The sequence below is a fragment of the Akebia trifoliata genome, chromosome 11 (assembly GCF_017979445.1).
Source record: "Akebia trifoliata isolate Shusen 1 chromosome 11, ASM1797944v1, whole genome shotgun sequence".
Classification (NCBI taxonomy): Eukaryota; Viridiplantae; Streptophyta; class Magnoliopsida; order Ranunculales; family Lardizabalaceae; genus Akebia; species Akebia trifoliata.
Genome location: NC_141385.1, coordinates 48917422 through 48929426, shown reverse-complemented (window position 1 = coordinate 48929426; position 12005 = coordinate 48917422). Strand labels below are relative to the sequence as shown.

The 12005-nt window shown below is 31.4% G+C and overlaps 1 pseudogene; it reads right to left on the bottom strand.

Moving 5' to 3' along the window:
• Nucleotides 1-5852: 5852 nt before the first annotated feature.
• On the bottom strand, nt 5853-10510 carry LOC147392343 (putative LRR receptor-like serine/threonine-protein kinase At1g07650 pseudogene; annotated as a pseudogene).
• Between the last annotated feature and the right edge of the window lie 1495 nt (nt 10511-12005).

Below are 12005 nucleotides of genomic sequence, written 5' to 3'. Positions count from 1 at the left end.
TCATCTTAATGGTTGGGATCATGTGTTTTCTTATGAATCATTCTCACTCGTATCTCAATGACAAGCAACTATGGTTTTGATACACATCCACATTAGAAATTTCCCACTTGATACACATTTCAATATTACTCTAGCACGACTTTTAAACATTCATACTCAATATTTTTCCCAATGGAGAAACTATGAAAATTAAGATTGACACTTGTTGCCCCTCCCATCATTTTAAAAACACACCCGCTAAAATAAATGAAATTATCGAAGAAGTCCATTTGATTATCTATCTCTTCTCTTACAAAAATCCATTTACAACAAACTAGCAATAAGTTGCCGATTTGCTGTGAATGGATTCGGTAAGAAGTTACCAAATGCACTCATTTAGTACTTTTGTTTTTCCACATGAGAAGGTAAGAACTTCAATATAAAAAATATAAATAAAAAAAATAAAAAAAAACTTGATAAACTAGTATGCACACCTACTTATTCTAAAGATTCATACATAGAAACCACTACACAATATCATCAGGGAGAAAAGTCTAAAAGTTAATTATTTCTCCTCTCTTGACTTTCTAGGATTCCGACTAATGAACGTTGTCATGTGGAAAAGACCTTGACTTATTTAATTACACTTTCAAACATTTAAAAATAGTTAATCCCTCCAACAAAAGTCATTAAAACTACCTATTAGGGTTAGCTGAGATGGTAAGGAGCGATTGGGTATGCTCCCAAGTCTTGACTTCGAGTCTTTATATGTCCATCTACAGCAATGTGGCTATTTAAATGGTATTACGTGACAGGGTGTTAGATAGAGTGCGATACTCAAAAATTAGTTCTAATGGATAAGATTGCCCCATGGGTTGGGTGAAGGCCAATAGACCATGGTTTGCCTGCTAGACTCAAGGATATCTTGTTCCAACAAAAAAAATACCCATTAAAACTCTTGAAAGAACATATCTACTCTTTACGTACCGCATATCATCTATGTGATGTTAGCAATGTCGTACGTATATCTACATCATCATCCCTAAATCATAACCATTGAAGAATACCTTTTTATTTTGAGATCTATGAAATATGAATTTATAGATACTTGTGAGTGAATATCATCGGGAGATGAGACATTGTGGGTATTTCTGAATGAATAACATTTGGAAGTGAGAAAAAAAATCATTTTTTTTATAAAAACAATTGGACCAAAAAATATTTTTCATCGAGATGAAAAAAAATTACTAAAACTTTTCTAGCCTCAACTCATGGATGAGACTCTCCATTGGTCAGATGGTTGAGAAGAGAGGTAAAAACCACATATCAATGCTGACATTACCTGGATAAGTACAATTTTTTCTAGGGTTACATTTATCTTGGGCACATCCTTAGGCTTTCCCATGAAAATACACATTCATATACTTTCAAAACTCATTTTTCATAGAAAAAATATTTTTTTTTCATCAACTTTCTATTGATAATCAAACATGCCATTAATGAATAAAAAATAGACTTACTTGGTAAACCTATTTGCTGCAAATTTTTTTATTTATATAAAGTCCCTTACTTTATACACTTTATGAGTATGTTACATGCACAGACCTTAATTTATGAATTCGACTACCATGACCAACTTAATAAGATTTCAAATCTTACTAAAGGTTGTATGGTCTACATCAATAGTCAAATTAGCAATATAACAACACATCCTTCTAGATTTCATGGAGAAACATAGATTCGAAAGAAAAAAATAAAAAAATAAAAACTTCTTGAGTTTGATCGTAGATGTTGAAAGTGGATGGTTATCGAACTCCTAAATTTAAAATTAAAATTCAACGATAAAAATGAATTTATTTTTTTCAAATTCTTAGAATTTTTCCATTATAATCTTATGCATCAGATCATGTTTTTAGATCTCACAAATTGATGTAATTTAAGTCAATTATAAGATTTCTTAAGTAATAAATTAATCGCATAAATCTAAAATTTATGACGTAGATTCTCCCTCCAAAAATTTGCTCGGTGACGAACTTGATAAAAGTGAGATTTGGTTGGTAACAAACTTCACAAGACAAGATTCTCTTAGAGTTGTCAGAACTCCAAGGAATTACTGTAATAAAAGTGAAATAGCTAGGTTTGCCAGTAAATCTCTGTAAATAATAATAATAAAATAAAGAGAGTCATTGAAGTGAAAAGGAAAAGATACGGATGGATGTAATCTCTAACTCTTCTAATGTATGTGGGTCCAGCCATCAATCACGACTTTTTACGTCTGTACGCAATTATTGATGTCTGACCTCGCAAATCATTTTTTTTCCATCACCCACCTGCTTTTGATTATGACCATTGACTAACTCAACAAATTTACTTTATTAATTAATTTATTGGACAATTTTATGAGGTTACACCTCTTAAAGATGGACCTCAAGAAGTGACGTCAGGTTGGAGTGACGTGTGGCTGGAATCTCATATTGCACTTCTTTATTTGAACTCCAACTTGAAGTCATTGAAGCATTATTCAATTTAATTACACAAACTATATTACTTTATCAAGTTTGTTATTTGAACTAATCTTATTGTACTAATCATGCTACCATGACTTAGTAAGATTTCAAAATTTATTATGCCCACATGGGTAATCAAATTAGCAATCCATCAATATAGCCTTTTAGGTTTTATGAAAAACTCAAACTCAAAAAAACATCATTTTTGAGTTTGATTGATGTGTTGAAAATGGATAATTACTGAACTCCCAAATTTAAAATTAAAGTTTAACAATGGAAACTAATATTTTCTTTTCAAAGTTCTTAGAATTTTATCCTTTAAACCTTGTGGCATCAGATTGTATTTTTGGATGCCACAAATGCAGTTAGAATCCACTCCAAGTTATAACAAATTAACATCATAAATTTGAATTTTAAGACGTGCAGATCCCCACTCCGTGGTTTGCTTGATAACAAACTTGATAAAAGTGGGGTTTGGTCGGTAACAAACTTGATAAATCAAGGCTCTCTTGGAGTTTTTGTAATAAAAATGCAATAGTTGGGCCTGTCAGGTAAATCTCTCTACTTTATTCAAAACTCGAATCTTCGATCGTTCTAATAGTTTGCGAGGTACGATTGTAGCGTGTTTGAACAAGTGAGAATTTGTTGTTAAGGAGTGACAATGTTAAGCTATTAAATCATTTTACATTTTACATTTTACGATCGTTCTAACATGTGTTTATTAAAATGTAAAATGCACACCCCTTAGTGCAACTCCAAATGCACTTGGGATCGGTCTTGCACCTCTCCCAACTTCCATTTAGAAGAGTTAGAGAGGGACTCTAACGCACTCTGCATCTAATATTTGGCTTCCACCTATTTTAAAATATTTTTGAAGAGGAACTTTTCAATAGACAAAAGAAAATAGAGAGATTCTCTCTCTACTTTTGAGCGGCAATTGAAGATGACCGTTGGTTGTAGGTTTATATAGAGCTATTATAAATAGCATAGTTGGAGTGCATACCTCTTAAATATCCAAAATGACTCTCCATGATGAAATGCCTAAAAACTAAGGAGGGTCTCGTTGGAATTGCTTTTATTTAGTTTCCCTAAGTGAGAGGTAAGTTTTTTCTATAGAACCCAATCAATATGTGTTAACAACTCTTTTATCATTTTTTTTCTTCATAAAAATCATCTAACATCCTTCTATGAAACATAACATAATTTTTGTAAAATCTTATCGTAAATTGATGAGTTCTGAGATATCTTATTAATAGACTTAAATACAAAGTAGATTAACATTACAAAGGAATGATCTCTATCTTAAGAGATCCTAACCAATCTTATCTAACAATCGAGTAGTGGATAACTTAACAAATGACTCTTTGGTCTACTACTAATCAAGGACTCTATATCCCTTTTGGCATCTAGCTTAATAATGACTCAATCTTTCTTGATTTCATTAACATTTTCTTTTCTTCTTTTTCAATTTCTACTGGTTAAAAGTTATGTTTTATTGCAATTTTGATATCACAAAGTCTAAGTAATCATTTTTCCCTAAAATTCCTTTAAAAAAGAAGTAATTTTTAGGGTATTTTAGTAACACCCCCTATGAAATTGGTGGAATTAGGGTTGCACCACCTCCCGAAATGCAAGATGGGGTCTACTCAAAAAACTTTCGTTGACCCGATTAAATTGTTACCAACATTTGTTCTAGTGATGGTTTATGGTGTGAATAGCCAAACTACCCTTGTACCATTTAAATTACTAAAATGTCATTGTTTTAGTTGAAAAATCAAATCAAATCTCAACTGTTGAATTAGAATATTTCACACCATTGGATTAAAAGACAATCCAACTCCATCTTTTTGAAGAAGATGAAGTTAAATTTTTATCATATCTCACTAGTTTGGATTTATATTTGTTATTGTTGGAATATTCTCGAGAGTATTATGTTTCTATTCCTTAAACTCATTACTTTGAAATCCTACTGTTAGCATCTTTGAATTCGATTTCGATTTTATGATAAATTTTAATTAATTAAGTTACAAATCTCATTTTTCATGGAATAGGTGGAGGTTTTAGCTCTCATGTGAATTCTTTCAACCATTTTATCCTCAAAAAATAAGTTTCCATGAAAAAACATTGTTTGTATGTTTTTTACTATGCGTACACGGGCGGCAGTAGAACTAACACACACACACACACACACACACACACACACACACACACACACACATATATATATATATATATATATATTATATGTAGGAGGGGATATTACTAATTTTATTTTCTTCATTGTTTCATATTTTTTTTTCACAATTTTTTATTTTAATCTAATTTTTTTCTGGTTTCAATTGTAGCATTGGGTCAAAACATGTCTTTGGGATGAGATGAAAACGATGAAATTGGTGATAAACACATTGATATTAGGTTGAAAAATATGAAATTGAGTTGAAAATAATGAGAAAAGGTTAGAAACGATGACATTAAACTTCAAAATAACAAAGTTTAGGTTTAGATCGATAAGAAATTGGTCGAAAAAAGGTTTTCAAGGTTATTGATTTTAGAGTGATTACATCGAACACAATTGAGTTGCTTTGATTGAAAGATATTTTCGTAATTTCAACACATAAGAGTATTTTTGAGATTTTACCATCTCTGTTAACTGATTATTATTTTTGTTAATGATTTGACCGGATCAACGAAAGTCAAGGGAGTAGACCTCATCTTGCATTTGTCAAGGGGGAATACAAATATCCCCCATTTCGCAAGGAGTTTTAATAAATTACTCTAAATTTTATATTATAATTATATGACGCTACAGATAAGAATTCGTTGTCCTTGTATAATGGTATTTTAGTAAACCTTGAAAAAAATTAATTTCAAATAGATCATTGCATATAATGAAAGCCTTTTCATCATTTTAACACTTAAAAGATTTTTTTTTTTTTTTTAAATCGTTTCTTTCTAGGAGTTTTAATTGAAAAAACATAATTTACACACCTTACACATAATTCCACTCCTTGAATTGAGTGGTACGCTCTAAAATAAAAGTAAAAAAATGCAGGGAAAATAAAAACACAATCCTTAAGACTATTTTGACTAAATAAATAATAAATGGAAAATTTTAAAACTAACAAGTACACCATGGTAAGAAAGTCACAATAGCCCATGTTTTAGAATAAGTGTGAACTTCATTGGGAGAGATCAAAATGTTCAAACCTGCAAGCACCCAATGTATCTTTCTTTCAAATAAAAGCTTAGTTTTCATGAACTTACATTCATGTTGGGCAAAATCATTATAAATGAAAAGGATAACTACATCCATGTGAGTGTACACACACACACACTGCTCTATTCTTTGGTCAACGGGGAAGACGTCTACTGACCATCTAACATATAACTTTCACTCTGGATCTGACTTTCCTTCATTCTGGGACTTTGGATTTGTTGAAAATAGTTTCTCATGGCTTCAAATTTTGAATCATCACAAGTGATACTCAGATTAGAAACTAATTCTTGAACAACGGTTCTACCTTCGAGCATGCTCACCACCGCAGACATTGTAGGCCAAAGTATGGAAGATGCAGTAGTACATAAGAGAGCCACATTAATCATCCCAAGACCTCTTCCTTGTTGAATTCAGATCCCAAACTTGGATCCACCAAGTCCATTAAATTTCCTCTCTCCTTGAGAACCAATGCCTAAAATGCCATCCGAAAAAAAAGAAAAGAAAAAAGGAAATCAAGTACAATCATGCAGAGCTCATTAACTATAAGCAAAAAAAATAATAAAATAATAGTAGGATTATAAATCTAAATTATCCAATTGAGAAGATAAATGCCGTCTACTATTGACACTACGTGAAAACTGGAAAATTCGACAAAAATACTTGATGGGCCATGGCCCACGAATTTTAGAACTAAATTTTGATGGTCTAGGACCGTCGAAATTCTAGATATTTCCAGATTTGACGCCTAGAGCTGTCGAATTTTCTCTCATCCTTTCATTTGTTTGAACAGTTTTTCGACCCGTCGAAATAAAAATTGACAATCGAAATTCTAGATATTTCCAGATTTGACGGCCTAGAGCTGTCGAATTTCTCCCATCCTTCATTTGTTTGACAGTTTCGACCCGTCGAAAAAAAAATTGGCGATGAAAATTCGACGCCAATTCGACCCTTTTGTCCATCGAATTTTATGAAATTTGACGTCCAAGACTGTCAAATTTGGGCTTTTTTTTTTACATTGTGTGACCTATGACTTGTATTGCTCCTCCCACTAACAATTTCCAAGGCGACAACTCCAAAACTGTAGACATCTGCTTTGTCAGTTAGGTAGCCTCTCAACACATACTCTGGTGCCATATATCCACTGAAAAAATCAAGATTATCACGTATTACATTTGGTGTGCATGAGTTCAGACCTAGTCATAATAGTTGTAATATGTGTGCCTCTACCAATCAAATTATCACATCTATGCTAGTAACATTGAGTTATTATGCTTTCATCTATTGAAAATTCAATTATGGTTTTGCATAATGGGTCAAGTTCCATAAAGATGGAGATACTTGAGGATGTAGCCCATAGAATAGAGTTGGAAGTCTAAAGTGTAGCTGGGTGGAAAGATCAAAAAAGAAAATTAGAAATCTATGCATTCATGAAAATGTAGTAGTAGTTCTAATAGGCGATGAACTAAGAGAAATATGGTTGAGATGGTTTGGTTAGGTGCAATGAAGATCTATAACATCCCTCGTAAGAAGGATTTATCAAGTTCATCATCATCTTAAAAGCTTAAGATTAATCTACTTTAATCTTCAAATCTTAGATAAGATAGGATTTTTTATAGTAAAAGATGATGAGAATTTTAATTTTGATTAAAAAAAAAAAGTTAGGATTTTCTGCAAGTGATTTAAGCGATGTTCAAAACGATGGATGGACGATGAACTTAAATAAATAAAAATTAATTTACTAAAGAGGTAGAGAGTTTGAAGGTATTTGTTTTAGTAAGAATTTTTTTCTTTTTTTCAGTTTAGATGAGGTAGACAAAAAAAAAAAAAAAAAACAAGGGTCAAAAGGGGCATGTCAAACTTAGAAAATCCAGGGGTATCTAAAATATCCATCAAATTAATATAGGGATGCCTCAATCGTCCAAAAAATTTGGAAGGGTGGGGATCAGCATGGTTAAAGGGGGGCCATCAGTTTAATGACAGGTGGGGGTATTTCAAATAAATAGTCATCAATCCCTATGGCGGTGTTGAAATCAATTAAATAGAAGAGGGGTCAAAAGTACTGACTTCATGACAATGTTGTGCCACCACGGGCGGAGCCAGGATTTTGCTCAGATGGGGGGCAATTAAGAGTGAAAAAAAATAATTGTGTGGAGCCAACAAAAGAGGGAAAAAAAAATTGAGGGAGACCATAGTGGCAGATTTTTTATCAGCCACTAAAATCTGTTGTAATAACTACTAATCCATGGACTTCGAAAATTCTTGTGGGGCAAGTGCCCCCACTTGAAATCTGCCCCCTAGTGACACATGGCTTTGGAGGTGACTTTGTTCATGAACAGAGAAATTTTTTCATTAAATTTAAATGAAAAAGTAGATGGCAATTTGGCTTAGTGACAGCTTAAATTTTATGCCTTTGCTCTATAAATTGTTCAATGACATGTAATGGAATATTTTATTTCCATCAACTAATATGATACTTTACAAAGGTGGTTTCCACATCCATCCCCGAGTTTTCAAACGGATAACGAACGAGAATTATTTTAAGTACACAAAAGTCATTCTTGAATTTCATATAATTCACGATTGATCGATTGCAAGACAATGCATGTGTGGAGAGCTTCCCTAACATGAGTATTTTTTTTGTATAAATTAAGGTTAATATATGGAACCTCTTGTGATTGGTTCATAGGGATTCGATTGATTATTTTAATTGATTGATTGTTTCATGCACAATTTTATTTATTTATTTTTTATTCTTATTGGAAATGTTCCCTCGTTTTCAAATTCACTACATAACCCTTGACCTTGGCCTTCTTAAGAGATTGGTAGAAAATGATATAAATGCCCTCATCTCAATCTCTAGAAAACCACTCCATTTTTTCTTCCTAAACGCATCATGGTCGTCCTTTAGGATAAATTATTTCTTCTACCCTCTAATAGATCCTGAGATCATATTTCTCCACCAACCTCAAGTCTTAAAAGAATAAGATACGATTTTTGAAAAGTAGAAAATAGATTTTTGAAACAAAATCAAAGATTATTTACTGGAGATTAAAATCGATTAAAAACTATTTGTCATAAAGTTTGAAGTACTGTTTATAATCAGACCATGATTATATCTAATCGATTTTTTTAATAAAATCAGTTCAATTAATGACTTATAGGCTTTTGCGAATTTTATATTATATAATATATATATATATATATCTATATATATATATATATATATATATATATATATATATATATATTTGTAACTAAAAATTGATCCTATAAGATTCAACTATGGTCCGACTAATTTAAAAAAAAAAAAAAAACAGTTCAATCATCGATTTAGTTTTTAAAACATTGGGTTGAAGAGGACTAATTTTTTGGGTGAATTACCATTTTGTGAGCTGAAAATGAGTTATTTACGCCTCCAGCTCACTGTTCGTTTTAATTATTAAACAGTGAATATTCAGAACGATAAAGAATTTGACGTTTTATTGTTTACGTTTTAGTAATTAAAATGAACAGTAAGTCAGAAACGTAAATTTGTCAAGAGTACTTTTTTCTTAAGTATCCCTATTTTTAGAAGAAAAAGCAAAGAGTTTTGCATATAATAAAGAAGATGTGGGCGTTTTGATAATTTACTTTGTTTTAGAACTCCAAATGTCATATGAGAAAGCAAGAATTTCAGTCAAAAGTTTCGTACATAAAAACTATTAAACAATATCATTAGGGAGAAAAGTCCATGAAAATTTTTCCTCACAGACAACTTTCTGCGGTCAATTCCGACCAATGAACGACACCATGCGGAGAAGACCTTGTCTTACTTAACTACGCTTTCAAACATTTAAAATATCTTGACCCTTCCAAATGAAAATCATTCAAACTCTTGAAAGAACATATCTCATCTTTTACTACCACATATCATGTCACACTGGGGAAAGAAGGACCACTTATCCGACTGGTAAGACCTTGTCGAGGTTGTTCTAAGGTTTTAGGTTTAAAAATCTTGAACCCCTTTTTAAACTAATCACTACTCCCACCAAGCAAAATAAAATAGAAATGTATGAGACATTGGTGATGTCCCACGTTTCTGCATCATCATCCCTATATCATGACCATTGAATAATATTATTTGAGATCTGTGTAATATGAATCTAGAGATATTTGTGATTAAATATCTCGTGAAGATGAGACATTGTGGGTATTTGTGAGTAAATAACAAGTCGAAATGAGATATTATTTTCTTGAAGAATGAAATGCAAAGATAACTTTTTACCAATATGATGGGAAAAAAAAATATTAGGACTTTTTTAGCCTCATAACAACTCAGTCATCTATTTCATAGAGAGCCACACCAGCGATTGAGGCTATCAACTTCCTTTTGTTAATCATAGCAACAAAGCTCGATTCAACGATTATTTGGTGAGGGGTCGATTCGATTATTCATATAAAATGAAAAGAAAAAAAATTCACAAAAATTTTGGCAACTGATCACTCTATGATTAAGATTCAAGAATCTTTTGACCAATTATTTAGGATGGACTTGTTCAAGTCAAGGTAGAATTCATATACTTTGTAAATTCACATTTTGGATGGACAAGAATATGACTTGACTTTATTCTTGAGGAATTTTCTAAATTTCTTTATAATATTTTAATAATTTCCAAAGTTTAGAGGTAGACCTGTAATTATAAAAACCTACAAGGTTTAAATGTGTCAGAAAATAGAACGGTTTTGTTATAAATTGCCCCAGGTGCAGACTTTGTGGGAATAAGATTTTGGATACAGACATTTTAGAGATTGCACCGAGACCACACATTCTTAATATTGGTCCACGTGTTTTGAAGGACATCCTAAGTGGAATAACATGGATATTTTTGTAATTTTAGAATGTCCTTCAATCTATGCGGACCAATAGGAATATGTGATCTCAGTGGATCTACAAAATTACACTTTTTGGTGAAAGTCTCTACATGAATTTTTCAGTCTTTTTTAAATAATTGGTGAATCACCGATTTAATCAGTGCATTAGCATTTTAATCAATTATTCAACCGTTAAATCGGTTTCGTTTCCTCTTATTTTACAAAAAACTTTCAATTTATTCTAAAAGTTTGGTGAATTTTGTGATTATGTTACTAATTATGATTTTTCCATGAAAACACATGTTCATACATATATTCAAATTTCATTTATATGGTTTTTTTCATGTAAACTAGAAGGTGGCTCGTTCATGTCTCTCAAAGATTTATTTGTAAATTAAAATATTAATTAAAGGATGGTTTTGAAGATTATATAATTAAAAAAGATATTTTTTATTTTTATAAAATAACTAATGTGATTTTTTAAAATGTGGAATTGCAATTTTCTAGATGCGAGATTGCAACTTTCTTGATTTTTTTTATCAAAATGATATGATTATATTAAGTTTAAATGGTATGGTAAGGGCATTTTTGAAATTGAGATGTTGGTGTTGAAACCCATCTCTCATTACAAGAGTATAAAAAAATATCATGATTATTCTGGCCAACAATCAAATTGGGCATAAATATGAATAAAATATGAATTTTGATAACATGATGTTTTTGGCGCAAGCTCCTGATGCCCCTTTTCTTTGTCTCTTATCTGTAGTGAAAAAAAAAAACTTTCTGATCTAATCACCTCCTATGACATTAAAAAACATGATCTGATGCAATGGAGTTGTAGAGGACAAAATTATATTTTAAAAAATGGTTATTTTTCACCATTGAATTTTATTTTTAAATTTGAGTACTCGTTGGTCATCCCATTTTCAATACCTTGAATTAAGTTCAAATTTTTTCTTTTTAATATAACTATTTTTATGAAATCTAACAGAATATGTTGTTGGATTCTCAATGTGATGATGAATGTGGGACCAACGACTTTTTTTAAATTTGAAATCTAAAGAAATAAAGATTAATGCGGAGTGACTTCAGTGGAGAACACATGCGAGACATCTTGACGTGGTGGCTCGTCCATGCCCGTAAATACATTTTTTTCGAGATCCAACACAATTTAAAATTAAATTTTTGAGCAACGGGCAAGAAAGAAAAGATTTTTATTGTTGATGTCATTCTTATCGCATGTCTAATTGTTGTGAGTACTTTATTTCTAAAAATAAAGAGCGCCATTGAAGTGAAAGGAGAAAGAGACCAATCAGCTGTATCTCCCCCTCTTGTTGATGTCATTCTTACCGCATGTCTAATTGTCGTGAGTACTTTATTTCTAAAAATAAAGAGCACCATTGAAGTGAAAGGAGAAAGAGACCAATCAGCTGTATCTCCCCCTCTTGAAG